Raw genomic sequence first — 12391 nt, 5'->3', positions numbered from 1 at the left:
AAGGTTTGTAACTCTGTCTCCGTTTGAGCTACTAACTTGTGGAAAACATCCGTCTATGTTCTGCGAATCACACTGGAGAAATAGTGTAAGTGTGAGAGACTTTTCTCTCTCTCTCCGCTGCCCATGATGTTTTGGCAACTGTCTTCCTGTTTAAACTGTACAAATTAGATCGATCTAGCGGCTCTAATGTCATCGGAAACTCAGTGGTGACATTATTATGTCATTTCAACATATCCTTTGCTGGCTGTGGTTAGATGCTGTCACTCTCTTTTTTATCTGTTTGCCTTACATGTACATTACACAGGGCGGTTCTCCATTATGGTTTTCGGTCTCTTGTTTTTCTTTTCTTCCCCTCTGTATGTATAAAAAGAATCCCCATAACCTAGAATCCCCATGAACCCCATATGGAAATGTAACAGAACTGTGACAATTTGGTTACACAATTATTACTTAAATTGACCCGGAGAGAAAGAGAGATAGAGAGAGAGAGAAAGAGAGACATAGCTATATCTATCTATCTATCTATCTATCTATCTATCTATCTATCTATCTATCTATCTATCTATCTATCTATCTATCTATCTATCTATCTATCTATCTATCTATCTATAGATAGTTAGTTAGTTAGTTAGTAAGATTTATGTGGACAAGAAATAAGGAACTAAAATACGTGGGTTAGAAAGACCTGGAAGGAAAGCCGGAGGGTTAACTGTCAAAGGTTTACCGGGGGAAAAAACAGGGTTGTTGGATAAACTTTCCTGCAAGAGGCCATGCCCAGTTTAGTAGGGGGCCATCATCCCAGGCATTGAAAATGTTGTTGCATTGGCCAGGAATGGGACCCGGGTCTCACGCATGGCAAGCAAGAATGCTACCACTGAACCACCAATGGCAGTTGAGACCCTGGTCTGACAGAGAAGGAGATGTTGCTGCGGGGGTAGGGGAAAATGAATGGTCTCACGCATGGGAGGCGCGAATTCTACCACTGAACCACCAATGCCGGTTGAGACCCGGGTCTGACAGAGAAGGAGATGTTGCTGCGGGGGTAGGGGAAAATGAATGGGAAATATATTTTGGCCTTACCACAACATGGATCAGTCATACCATAAGAGCAACTTTGTTTCCAAAACCTCTACCCTACAAGGTTTACCAGGGGGAGACACTGTTTCACTTTGTAAGAAAAAAAGGAATGCTGGGTTGACTTCCTGCAACAGGGCCTGCCTACTGAAGCATGAGGGCCATCTTCCCAGGAATAGAATTTGCACTGCATTGGCCGGGAATCGGACCCGGGTCTCCCGCATGGCAGGCGAGAATTCTACCACTGAACCACCAATGCCTGTTGAGATGACAGTTTGGCAGAAGATGTGATGTTGCTTCGGGGGTAGGGGAACAATGAATGAGAAATATATTTTGGCCTTGCCTAATGAAGAATGCCTTCCGCTGAGAAGGTGCTGTTGCTGCGGTGGTGGGGGAAAATGAATGGGAAATACAGTATATTTTGGCTTTACCACAACATGGATGAGTCATACTGTATTAGCAACTTTGTTTCCAAAACCACAACCCTATAAGGTTTACCGGGAGAATCACTGTTTGAGCATGTAAGAAAGACAGGACCATGGAACTTCCTGCAAGAAGGCCTGCCTTCTGATCATTAAAGCCATTTTCCAAGGCTTTCGAGATGTCCTTGCATTGGCCGGGAATCGGACCCGGGTCTCCCGCATGGCAGGCGAGAATTCTACCACTGAACCACCAATGCCTGTTGAGATGACAGTTTGGAAGAAGATGTGATGTTGCTTCGGGGGTAGGTGAACAATGAATGCGAAATATATTTTGGCCTTGCCTAATGAAGAATGCCTTCCGCTGAGAAGGTGCTGTTGCTGCGGTGGTGGGGCAAAAATACAGTATATTTTGGCATGTAAGCACGACAGGACCATGGGTTGCCTTCCTGCAAGAAGGCCTGCCTACTGAAGCATTAGAGCCATCTTCCAAGACTTTCAAGATGTCCTTGCATTGGCCGGGAATCAGACCCCGGTCTCCCGCATGGCAGGCGAGAATTGTACCACTGAACCACCAATGCCGGTTGAGACCTGTGTCTGACAGAGAAGGAGATGTTGCTGGGGTGGTAGGGGAAAATGAATGGGAAATATATTTTGGCCTTACCACAGCATGGATTAAATGTACCATGACAGCAGGTTTGATTCCAATACCGCTATCTGCCTTAAGTGTCAGAGGTTTACCGGGTGAGACAGTGTTTCACAATCTTAGAAAAACAGGACTGCTGGGTTAACTCTACTGCAAGATGCCATGCCCACTGTAGTAGAGGGCCATCTTCCCAGGCATTCAAAATGTCATTGCATTGGCCGGGAATCGGACCCGGGTCTCACGCATGGGAGGCGCGAATTCTACCACTGAACCACCAATGCCACTTGAGACCCTGGTCTGACAGAGAAGGAGATGTTGCTGGGCTGGTAGGGGAAAATGAATGGGAAATATATTTTGGCCTTACCACAACATGGATGAGTCATACCATAAGAGAAACTTGGTTTCCAAAACCTCTACCCTATAAGGTTGAGGAGGGGAGACACTGTTTCACTATGTAAGAAAAACAGGAATGCTGGGTTGACTTCCTGCAACAGGGCCTGCCTACTGAAGCATGAGGGCCATCTTCCCTTTGAAAATGTCGCTGTATTGGCCAGGTCTCCCGCGTGGCAGGCGAGAATTCTACCACTGAACCACCAATGCCTGTTGAGATGACAGTTTGGCAGAAGACGTCATGTTGCTGGAGTGGGAGGGGAACAATGAATGGGAAATATATTTTGGCCTTGCCTAATGAAGAATGCCTTCCGCTGAGAAGGTGCTGTTGCTGCGGTGGTGGGGGAAAATGAATGGGAAATACAGTATATTTTGGCTTTACCACAACATGGATGAGTCATACTGTATTAGCAACTTTGTTTCCAAAACCACAACCCTATAAGGTTTACCGGGAGAATCATTGTTTAAACATGTAAGAAAGACAGGACCATGGAACTTCCTGCAAGAAGGCCTGCATTCTGAAGCATTAGAGCCATTTTCCAAGGCTTTCGAGATGTCCTTGCATTGGCCGGTAATCGGACCCGGGTCTCCCGCATGGCAGGCGAGAATTCTACCACTGAACCACCAACGCCTGTTGGGATGACAGTTTGGCAGAAGATGTGATGTTGCTTCGGGGGTAGGGGAACAATGAATGCGAAATATATTTTGGCCTTGCCTAATGAAGAATGCCTTCTGCTGAGAAGGTGCTGTTGCTGCGGTGGTGGGGGAAAATGAATGGGAAATACAGTATATTTTGGCTTTACCACAACATGGATGAGTCATACTGTATTAGCAACTTTGTTTCCAAAACCACAACCCTATAAGGTTTACCGGGAGAATCATTGTTTGAACATGTAAGAAAGACAGGACCATGAACTTCCTGCAAGAAGGCCTGCCTTCTGAAGCATTAGAGCCATTTTCCAAGGCTTTCGAGATGTCCTTGCATTGGCCGGGAATCAGACCCCGGTCTCCCGCATGGCAGGCGAGAATTGTACCACTGAACCACCAATGCCGGTTGAGACCTGTGTCTGACAGTGTTTCACAATCTTAGAAAAACAGGACTGCTGGGTTGACTCTACTGCAAGATGCCATGCCCACTGTAGTAGAGGGCCATCTTCCCAGGCATTCAAAATGTCATTGCATTGGCCGGGAATCAGACCCCGGTCTCACGCATGGGAGGCGCGAATTCTACCACTGAACCACCAATGCCACTTGAGACCTTGGTCTGACAGAGAAGGAGATGTTGCTGGGCTGGTAGGGGAAAATGAATGGGAAATATATTTTGGCCTTACCACAGCATGGATTAAATGTACCATGACAGCAGGTTTGATTCCAATACCGCTATCTGCCTTAAGTGTCAGAGGTTTACCGGGTGAGACAGTGTTTCACAATCTTAGAAAAACAGGACTGCTGGGTTAACTCTACTGCAAGATGCCATGCCCACTGTAGTAGAGGGCCATCTTCCCAGGCATTCAAAATGTCATTGCATTGGCCGGGAATCGGACCCGGGTCTCACGCATGGGAGGCGCGAATTCTACCACTGAACCACCAATGCCACTTGAGACCCTGGTCTGACAGAGAAGGAGATGTTGCTGGGCTGGTAGGGGAAAATGAATGGGAAATATATTTTGGCCTTACCACAACATGGATGAGTCATACCATAAGAGCAACTTTGTTTCCAAAACCTCTACCCTATAAGGTTGAGGAGGGGAGACACTGTTTCACTATGTAAGAAAAACAGGAATGCTGGGTTGACTTCCTGCAACAGGGCCTGCCTACTGAAGCATGAGGGCCATCTTCCCTTTGAAAATGTCGCTGTATTGGCCAGGTCTCCCGCGTGGCAGGCGAGAATTCTACCACTGAACCACCAATGCCTGTTGAGATGACAGTTTGGCAGAAGACGTCATGTTGCTGGAGTGGGAGGGGAACAATGAATGGGAAATATATTTTGGCCTTGCCTAATGAAGAATGCCTTCCGCTGAGAAGGTGCTGTTGCTGCGGTGGTGGGGGAAAATGAATGGGAAATACAGTATATTTTGGCTTTACCACAACATGGATGAGTCATACTGTATTAGAAACTTTGTTTCCAAAACCACAACCCTATAAGGTTTACCGGGAGAATCATTGTTTAAACATGTAAGAAAGACAGGACCATGGAACTTCCTGCAAGAAGGCCTGCCTTCTGAAGCATTAGAGCCATTTTCCAAGGCTTTCAAGATGTCCTTGCATTGGCCGGGAATCGGACCCGGGTCTCCCGCATGGCAGGCGAGAATTCTACCACTGAACCACCAACGCCTGTTTGGATGACAGTTTGGCAGAAGATGTGATGTTGCTTCGGGGGTAGGGGAACAATGAATGCGAAATATATTTTGGCCTTGCCTAATGAAGAATGCCTTCTGCTGAGAAGGTGCTGTTGCTGCGGTGGTGGGGGAAAATGAATGGGAAATACAGTATATTTTGGCTTTACCACAACATGGATGAGTCATACTGTATTAGCAACTTTGTTTCCAAAACCACAACCCTATAAGGTTTACCGGGAGAATCATTGTTTGAACATGTAAGAAAGACAGGACCATGAACTTCCTGCAAGAAGGCCTGCCTTCTGAAGCATTAGAGCCATTTTCCAAGGCTTTCGAGATGTCCTTGCATTGGCCGGGAATCAGACCCCGGTCTCCCGCATGGCAGGCGAGAATTCTACCACTGAACCACCAATGCCGGTTGAGACCTGTGTCTGACAGTGTTTCACAATCTTAGAAAAACAGGACTGCTGGGTTGACTCTACTGCAAGATGCCATGCCCACTGTAGTAGAGGGCCATCTTCCCAGGCATTCAAAATGTCATTGCATTGGCCGGGAATCGGACCCGGGTCTCACGCATGGGAGGCGCGAATTCTACCACTGAACCACCAATGCCACTTGAGACCTTGGTCTGACAGAGAAGGAGATGTTGCTGGGCTGGTAGGGGAAAATGAATGGGAAATATATTTTGGCCTTACCACAGCATGGATTAAATGTACCATGACAGCAGGTTTGATTCCAATACCGCTATCTGCCTTAAGTGTCAGAGGTTTACCGGGTGAGACAGTGTTTCACAATCTTAGAAAAACAGGACTGCTGGGTTAACTCTACTGCAAGATGCCATGCCCACTGTAGTAGAGGGCCATCTTCCCAGGCATTCAAAATGTCATTGCATTGGCCGGGAATCGGACCCGGGTCTCACGCATGGGAGGCGCGAATTCTACCACTGAACCACCAATGCCACTTGAGACCCTGGTCTGACAGAGAAGGAGATGTTGCTGGGCTGGTAGGGGAAAATGAATGGGAAATATATTTTGGCCTTACCACAACATGGATGAGTCATACCATAAGAGCAACTTTGTTTCCAAAACCTCTACCCTATAAGGTTGAGGAGGGGAGACACTGTTTCACTATGTAAGAAAAACAGGAATGCTGGGTTGACTTCCTGCAACAGGGCCTGCCTACTGAAGCATGAGGGCCATCTTCCCTTTGAAAATGTCGCTGTATTGGCCAGGTCTCCCGCGTGGCAGGCGAGAATTCTACCACTGAACCACCAATGCCTGTTGAGATGACAGTTTGGCAGAAGACGTCATGTTGCTGGAGGGGGTACGGGAACAATGAATGAGAAATATATTTTGGCCTTGCCTAATGAAGAATGCCTTCCGCTGAGAAGGTGCTGTTGCTGCGGTGGTGGGGAAAAATGAATGGGAAATACAGTATATTTTGGCTTTACCACAACATGGATGAGTCATACTGTATTAGCAACTTTGTTTCCAAAACCACAACCCTGTAAGGTTTACCGGGAGAATCACTGTTTGAACATGTAAGAAAGACAGGACCATGAACTTACTGCAAGAAGGCCTGCCTTCTGAAGCATTAGAGCCATTTCCCAAGGCTTTCGAGATGTCCTTGCATTGGCCGGGAATCGGACCCGGGTCTCCCGCATGGCAGGCGAGAATTCTACCACTGAACCACCAATGCCTGTTGAGATGACAGTTTGGCAGAAGATGTGATGTTGCTTCGGGGGTAGGGGAACGATGAATGAGAAATATATTTTGGCCTTGCCTAATGAAGAATGCCTTCCGCTGAGAAGGTGCTGTTGCTGCGGTGGTGGGGGAAAATGAATGGGAAATACAGTATATTTTGGCTTTACCACAACATGGATGAGTCATACTGTATTAGCAACTTTGTTTCCAAAACCACAACCCTATAAGGTTTACCGGGAGAATCATTGTTTGAACATGTAAGAAAGACAGGACCATGGAACTTCCTGCAAGAAGGCCTGCCTTCTGATCATTAAAGCCATTTTCCAAGGCTTTCGAGATGTCCTTGCATTGGCCGGGAATCGGACCCGGGTCTCCCGCATGGCAGGCGAGAATTCTACCACTGAACCACCAATGCCTGTTGAGATGACAGTTTGGAAGAAGATGTGATGTTGCTTCGGGGGTAGGGGAACAATGAATGGGAAATATATTTTGGCCTTGCCTAATGAAGAATGCCTTCCGCTGAGAAGGTGCTGTTGCTGCGGTGGTGGGGCAAAAATACTGTATATTTTGGCATGTAAGCACGACAGGACCATGGGTTGCCTTCCTGCAAGAAGGCCTGCCTACTGAAGCATTAGAGCCATCTTCCAAAACTTTCAAGATGTCCTTGCATTGGCCGGGAATCAGACCCCGGTCTCCCGCATGGGAGGCGAGAATTGTACCACTGAACCACCAATGCCGGTTGAGACCTGGGTCTGACAGAGAAGGAGATGTTGCTGGGGTGGTAGGGGAAAATGAATGGGAAATATATTTTGGCCTTACCACAGCATGGATTAAATGTACCATGACAGCAGGTTTGATTCCAATACCGCTATCTGCCTTAAGTGTCAGAGGTTTACCGGGTGAGACAGTGTTTCACAATCTTAGAAAAACAGGACTGCTGGGTTAACTCTACTGCAAGATGCCATGCCCGCTGTAGTAGAGGGCCATCTTCCCAGGCATTCAAAATGTCATTGCATTGGCCGGGAATCGGACCCGGGTCTCACGCATGGGAGGCGCGAATTCTACCACTGAACCACCAATGCCACTTGAGACCCTTGTCTGACAGAGAAGGAGATGTTGCTGGGCTGGTAGGGGAAAATGAATGGGAAATATATTTTGGCCTTACCACAACATGGATGAGTCATACCATAAGAGCAACTTTGTTTCCAAAACCACAACCCTATAAGGTTGAGGAGGGGAGACACTGTTTCACTATGTAAGAAAAACAGGAATGCTGGGTTGACTTCCTGCAACAGGGCCTGCCTACTGAAGCATGAGGGCCATCTTCCCTTTGAAAATGTCGCTGTATTGGCCAGGTCTCCCGCGTGGCAGGCGAGAATTCTACCACTGAACCACCAATGCCTGTTGAGATGACAATTTGGCAGAAGACGTCATGTTGCTGGAGTGGGAGGGGAACAATGAATGGGAAATATATTTTGGCCTTGCCTAATGAAGAATGCCTTCCGCTGAGAAGGTGCTGTTGCTGCGGTGGTGGGGGAAAATGAATGGGAAATACAGTATATTTTGGCTTTACCACAACATGGATGAGTCATACTGTATTAGCAACTTTGTTTCCAAAACCACAACCCTATAAGGTTTACCGGGAGAATCATTGTTTGAACATGTAAGAAAGACAGGACCATGGAACTTCCTGCAAGAAGGCCTGCCTTCTGAAGCATTAGAGCCATTTTCCAAGGCTTTCGAGATGTCCTTGCATTGGCCGGGAATCGGACCCGGGTCTCCCGCATGGCAGGCGAGAATTCTACCACTGAACCACCAACGCCTGTTGAGATGAAAGTTTGGCAGAAGATGTGATGTTGCTTCGGGGGTACGGGAACAATGAATGAGAAATATATTTTGGCCTTGCCTAATGAAGAATGCCTTCCGCTGAGAAGGTGCTGTTGCTGCGGTGGTGGGGCAAAAATACAGTATATTTTGGCATGTAAGCACGACAGGACCATGGGTTGCCTTCCTGCAAGAAGGCCTGCCTACTGAAGCATTAGAGCCATCTTCCAAAACTTTCAAGATGTCCTTGCATTGGCCGGGAATCAGACCCCGGTCTCCCGCATGGCAGGCGAGAATTCTACCACTGAACCACCAATGCCGGTTGAGACCTGGGTCTGACAGAGAAGGAGATGTTGCTGGGGTGGTAGGGGAAAATGAATGGGAAATATATTTTGGCCTAACCACAGCATGGATTAAATGTACCATGACAGCAGGTTTGATTCCAATACCGCTATCTGCCTTAAATGTCAGAGGATTACCGGGTGAGACAGTGTTTCACAATCTTAGAAAAACAGGACTGCTGGGTTAACTCTACTGCAAGATGCCATGCCCACTGTAGTAGAGGGCCATCTTCCCAGGCATTCAAAATGTCATTGCATTGGCCGGGAATCGGACCCGGGTCTCACGCATGGGAGGCGCGAATTCTACCACTGAACCACCAATGCCACTTGAGACCCTTGTCTGACAGAGAAGGAGATGTTGCTGGGCTGGTAGGGGAAAATGAATGGGAAATATATTTTGGCCTTACCACAACATGGATGAGTCATACCATAAGAGCAACTTTGTTTCCAAAACCACAACCCAATAAGGTTGAGGAGGGGAGACACTGTTTCACTATGTAAGAAAAACAGGAATGCTGGGTTGACTTCCTGCAACAGGGCCTGCCTACTGAAGCATGAGGGCCATCTTCCCTTTGAAAATGTCGCTGTATTGGCCAGGTCTCCCGCGTGGCAGGCGAGAATTCTACCACTGAACCACCAATGCCTGTTGAGATGACAATTTGGCAGAAGACGTCATGTTGCTGGAGTGGGAGGGGAACAATGAATGGGAAATATATTTTGGCCTTGCCTAATGAAGAATGCCTTCCGCTGAGAAGGTGCTGTTGCTGCGGTGGTGGGGGAAAATGAATGGGAAATACAGTATATTTTGGCTTTACCACAACATGGATGAGTCATACTGTATTAGCAGCTTTGTTTCCAAAACCACAACCCTATAAGGTTTACCGGGAGAATCGTTGTTTGAACATGTAAGAAAGACAGGACCATGGAACTTCCTGCAAGAAGGCCTGCCTTCTGAAGCATTAGAGCCATTTTCCAAGGCTTTCGAGATGTCCTTGCATTGGCCGGGAATCGGACCCGGGTCTCCCGCATGGCAGGCGAGAATTCTACCACTGAACCACCAACGCCTGTTGAGATGACAGTTTGGCAGAAGATGTGATGTTGCTTCGGGGGTACGGGAACAATGAATGAGAAATATATTTTGGCCTTGCCTAATGAAGAATGCCTTCCGCTGAGAAGGTGCTGTTGCTGCGGTGGTGGGGAAAAATGAATGGGAAATACAGTATATTTTGGCTTTACCACAACATGGATGAGTTATACTGTATTAGCAACTTTGTTTCCAAAACCACAACCCTATAAGGTTTACCGGGAGAATCACTGTTTGAACATGTAAGAAAAACAGGACCATGAACTTCCTGCAAGAAGGCCTGCCTTCTGAAGCATTAGAGCCATTTCCCAAGGCTTTCGAGATGTCCTTGCATTGGCCGGGAATCGGACCCCGGTCTCCCGCATGGCAGGCGAGAATTCTACCACTGAACCACCAATGCCTGTTGAAATGACAGTTTGGCAGAAGATGTGATGTTACTTCGGGGGTAGGGGAACAATGAATGAGAAATATATTTTGGCCTTGCCTAATGAAGAATGCCTTCCTCTGAGAAGGTGCTGTTGCTGCGGTGGTGGGGAAAAATGAATGGGAAATACAGTATATTTTGGCTTTACCACAACATGGATGAGTCATACTGTATTAGCAACTTTGTTTCCAAAACCACAACCCTATAAGGTTTACCGGGAGAATCACTGTTTGAACATGTAAGAAAGACAGGACCATGGAACTTCGTGCAAGAAGGCCTGCCTTCTGAAGCATTAAAGCCATTTTCCAAGGCTTTCGAGATGTCCTTGCATTGGCCGGGAATCGGACCCTGGTCTCCCGCATGGCAGGCGAGAATTCTACCAATGAACCACCAATGCCTGTTGAGATGACAGTTTGGCAGAAGATGTGATGTTGCTTCGGGGGTAGGGGAACAATAAATGCGAAATATATTTTGGCCTTGCCTAATGAAGAAGGCCTTCTGCTGAGAAGGTGCTGTTGCTGCGGTGGTGGGGGAAAATGAATGGGAAATACAGTATATTTTGGCTTTACCACAACATGGATGAGTCATACTGTATTAGCAACTTTGTTTCCAAATCCACAACCCTATAAGGTTTACCGGGGGAATCATTGTTTGAACATGTAATAAAGACAGGACCATGGAACTTTCTGCAAGACGGCCTGCCTTCTGATCATTAAAGCCATTTTCCAAGGCTTTCGAGATGTCCTTGCATTGGCCGGGAATCGGACCCGGGTCTCCCGCATGGCAGGCAAGAATTCTACCACTGAACCACCAATGCCTGTTGAGATGACAGTTTGGAAGAAGATGTGATGTTGCTTCGGGGGTAGGGGAACAATGAATGCGAAATATATTTTGGCCTTGCCTAATGAAGAATGCCTTCCGCTGAGAAGGTGCTGTTGCTGCGGTGGTGGGGCAAAAATACAGTATATTTTGGCATATAAGCATGACAGGACCATTGGTTGCCTTCCTGCAAGAAGGCCTGCCTACTGAAGCATTAGAGCCATCTTCCAAGACTTTCAAGATGTCCTTGCATTGGCCGGGAATCAGACCCCGGTCTCCCGCATGGCAGGCGAGAATTCTACCACTGAACCACCAATGCCGGTTGAGACCTGGGTCTGACAGAGAAGGAGATGTTGCTGGGGTGGTAGGGGAAAATGAATGGGAAATATATTTTGGCCTTACCACAGCATGGATTAAATGTACCATGACAGCAGGTTTGATTCCAATACCGCTATCTGCCTTAAGTGTCAGAGGTTTACCGGGTGAGACAGTGTTTCACAATCTTAGAAAAACAGGACTGCTGGGTTAACTCTACTGCAAGATGCCATGCCCACTGTGGTAGAGGGCCATCTTCCCAGGCATTCAAAATGTCATTGCATTGGCCGGGAATCGGACCCGGGTCTCACGCATGGGAGGCGCGAATTCCACCACTGAACCACCAATGCCACTTGAGACCCTCGTTTGACAGAGAAGGAGATGTTGCTGGGCTGGTAGGGGAAAATGAATGGGAAATATATTTTGGCCTTACCACAACATGGATGAGTCATACCATAAGAGCAACTTTGTTTCCAAAACCTCTACCCTACAAGGTTGAGGAGGGGAGACACTGTTTCACTATGTAAGAAAAACAGGAATGCTGGGTTGACTTCCTGCAACAGGGCCTGCCTACTGAAGCATGAGGGCCATCTTCCCTTTGAAAATGTCGCTGTATTGGCCAGGTCTCCCGCGTGGCAGGCGAGAATTCTACCACTGAACCACCAATGCCTGTTGAGATGACAGTTTGGCAGAAGATGTGATGTTGCTTCGGGGGTAGGGGAACAATGAATGCGAAATATATTTTGGCCTTGCCTAATGAAGAATGCCTTCCGCTGAGAAGGTGCTGTTGCTGCGGTGGTGGGGGAAAATGAATGGGAAATACAGTATATTTTGGCTTGACCACAACATGGATGAGTTATACTGTATTAGCAACTTTGTTTCCAAAACCACAACCCTATAAGGTTTACCGGGAGAATCACTGTTTGAACATGTAAGAAAGACAGGACCATGAACTTCCTGCAAGAAGGCCTGCCTTCTGAAGCATTAGAGCCATTTCCCAAGGCTTTCGAGAT

At 47.3% G+C, this 12391-nt stretch overlaps 21 non-coding genes across 21 annotated transcripts; all 21 read right to left on the bottom strand.

The window, feature by feature from the left end:
* Positions 1–1262: 1262 nt before the first annotated feature.
* On the bottom strand, positions 1263–1333 carry trnag-gcc (transfer RNA glycine (anticodon GCC)). The gene has a single exon. It is a non-coding gene; the product is annotated as a tRNA-Gly (tRNA).
* Positions 1334–1682: 349 nt separating this feature from the next.
* On the bottom strand, positions 1683–1753 carry trnag-gcc (transfer RNA glycine (anticodon GCC)). The gene has a single exon. It is a non-coding gene; the product is annotated as a tRNA-Gly (tRNA).
* A 596-nt stretch (positions 1754–2349) lies between these two features.
* Positions 2350–2420, bottom strand: trnag-ccc (transfer RNA glycine (anticodon CCC)). The gene has a single exon. It is a non-coding gene; the product is annotated as a tRNA-Gly (tRNA).
* A 669-nt stretch (positions 2421–3089) lies between these two features.
* On the bottom strand, positions 3090–3160 carry trnag-gcc (transfer RNA glycine (anticodon GCC)). The gene has a single exon. It is a non-coding gene; the product is annotated as a tRNA-Gly (tRNA).
* An 892-nt stretch (positions 3161–4052) lies between these two features.
* trnag-ccc (transfer RNA glycine (anticodon CCC)) lies at positions 4053–4123 on the bottom strand. Its single transcript has one exon. It is a non-coding gene; the product is annotated as a tRNA-Gly (tRNA).
* A 669-nt stretch (positions 4124–4792) lies between these two features.
* trnag-gcc (transfer RNA glycine (anticodon GCC)) lies at positions 4793–4863 on the bottom strand. The gene has a single exon. It is a non-coding gene; the product is annotated as a tRNA-Gly (tRNA).
* A 349-nt stretch (positions 4864–5212) lies between these two features.
* Positions 5213–5283, bottom strand: trnag-gcc (transfer RNA glycine (anticodon GCC)). Its single transcript has one exon. It is a non-coding gene; the product is annotated as a tRNA-Gly (tRNA).
* Positions 5284–5409: 126 nt separating this feature from the next.
* On the bottom strand, positions 5410–5480 carry trnag-ccc (transfer RNA glycine (anticodon CCC)). The gene has a single exon. It is a non-coding gene; the product is annotated as a tRNA-Gly (tRNA).
* A 275-nt stretch (positions 5481–5755) lies between these two features.
* trnag-ccc (transfer RNA glycine (anticodon CCC)) lies at positions 5756–5826 on the bottom strand. The gene has a single exon. It is a non-coding gene; the product is annotated as a tRNA-Gly (tRNA).
* Positions 5827–6495: 669 nt separating this feature from the next.
* Positions 6496–6566, bottom strand: trnag-gcc (transfer RNA glycine (anticodon GCC)). The gene has a single exon. It is a non-coding gene; the product is annotated as a tRNA-Gly (tRNA).
* A 349-nt stretch (positions 6567–6915) lies between these two features.
* On the bottom strand, positions 6916–6986 carry trnag-gcc (transfer RNA glycine (anticodon GCC)). The gene has a single exon. It is a non-coding gene; the product is annotated as a tRNA-Gly (tRNA).
* Positions 6987–7582: 596 nt separating this feature from the next.
* Positions 7583–7653, bottom strand: trnag-ccc (transfer RNA glycine (anticodon CCC)). The gene has a single exon. It is a non-coding gene; the product is annotated as a tRNA-Gly (tRNA).
* Positions 7654–8322: 669 nt separating this feature from the next.
* trnag-gcc (transfer RNA glycine (anticodon GCC)) lies at positions 8323–8393 on the bottom strand. The gene has a single exon. It is a non-coding gene; the product is annotated as a tRNA-Gly (tRNA).
* A 250-nt stretch (positions 8394–8643) lies between these two features.
* On the bottom strand, positions 8644–8714 carry trnag-gcc (transfer RNA glycine (anticodon GCC)). Its single transcript has one exon. It is a non-coding gene; the product is annotated as a tRNA-Gly (tRNA).
* Positions 8715–8989: 275 nt separating this feature from the next.
* trnag-ccc (transfer RNA glycine (anticodon CCC)) lies at positions 8990–9060 on the bottom strand. Its single transcript has one exon. It is a non-coding gene; the product is annotated as a tRNA-Gly (tRNA).
* A 669-nt stretch (positions 9061–9729) lies between these two features.
* On the bottom strand, positions 9730–9800 carry trnag-gcc (transfer RNA glycine (anticodon GCC)). The gene has a single exon. It is a non-coding gene; the product is annotated as a tRNA-Gly (tRNA).
* A 349-nt stretch (positions 9801–10149) lies between these two features.
* On the bottom strand, positions 10150–10220 carry trnag-gcc (transfer RNA glycine (anticodon GCC)). The gene has a single exon. It is a non-coding gene; the product is annotated as a tRNA-Gly (tRNA).
* A 350-nt stretch (positions 10221–10570) lies between these two features.
* trnag-gcc (transfer RNA glycine (anticodon GCC)) lies at positions 10571–10641 on the bottom strand. Its single transcript has one exon. It is a non-coding gene; the product is annotated as a tRNA-Gly (tRNA).
* Positions 10642–10990: 349 nt separating this feature from the next.
* On the bottom strand, positions 10991–11061 carry trnag-gcc (transfer RNA glycine (anticodon GCC)). The gene has a single exon. It is a non-coding gene; the product is annotated as a tRNA-Gly (tRNA).
* Positions 11062–11311: 250 nt separating this feature from the next.
* On the bottom strand, positions 11312–11382 carry trnag-gcc (transfer RNA glycine (anticodon GCC)). The gene has a single exon. It is a non-coding gene; the product is annotated as a tRNA-Gly (tRNA).
* Positions 11383–11657: 275 nt separating this feature from the next.
* trnag-ccc (transfer RNA glycine (anticodon CCC)) lies at positions 11658–11728 on the bottom strand. Its single transcript has one exon. It is a non-coding gene; the product is annotated as a tRNA-Gly (tRNA).
* Positions 11729–12391: the final 663 nt, after the last annotated feature.

Source organism: Genypterus blacodes, unplaced genomic scaffold, assembly GCF_046128005.1.
Source record: "Genypterus blacodes isolate CSIRO-AG114 ecotype Tasmania unplaced genomic scaffold, CSIRO-AGI_Gbla_v1 ptg000027l_1, whole genome shotgun sequence".
Classification (NCBI taxonomy): domain Eukaryota; kingdom Metazoa; phylum Chordata; class Actinopteri; order Ophidiiformes; family Ophidiidae; genus Genypterus; species Genypterus blacodes.
The sequence above is the reverse complement of the archived record's forward strand: the minus strand, read 5'-3'. Positions and strand labels throughout refer to the sequence as shown.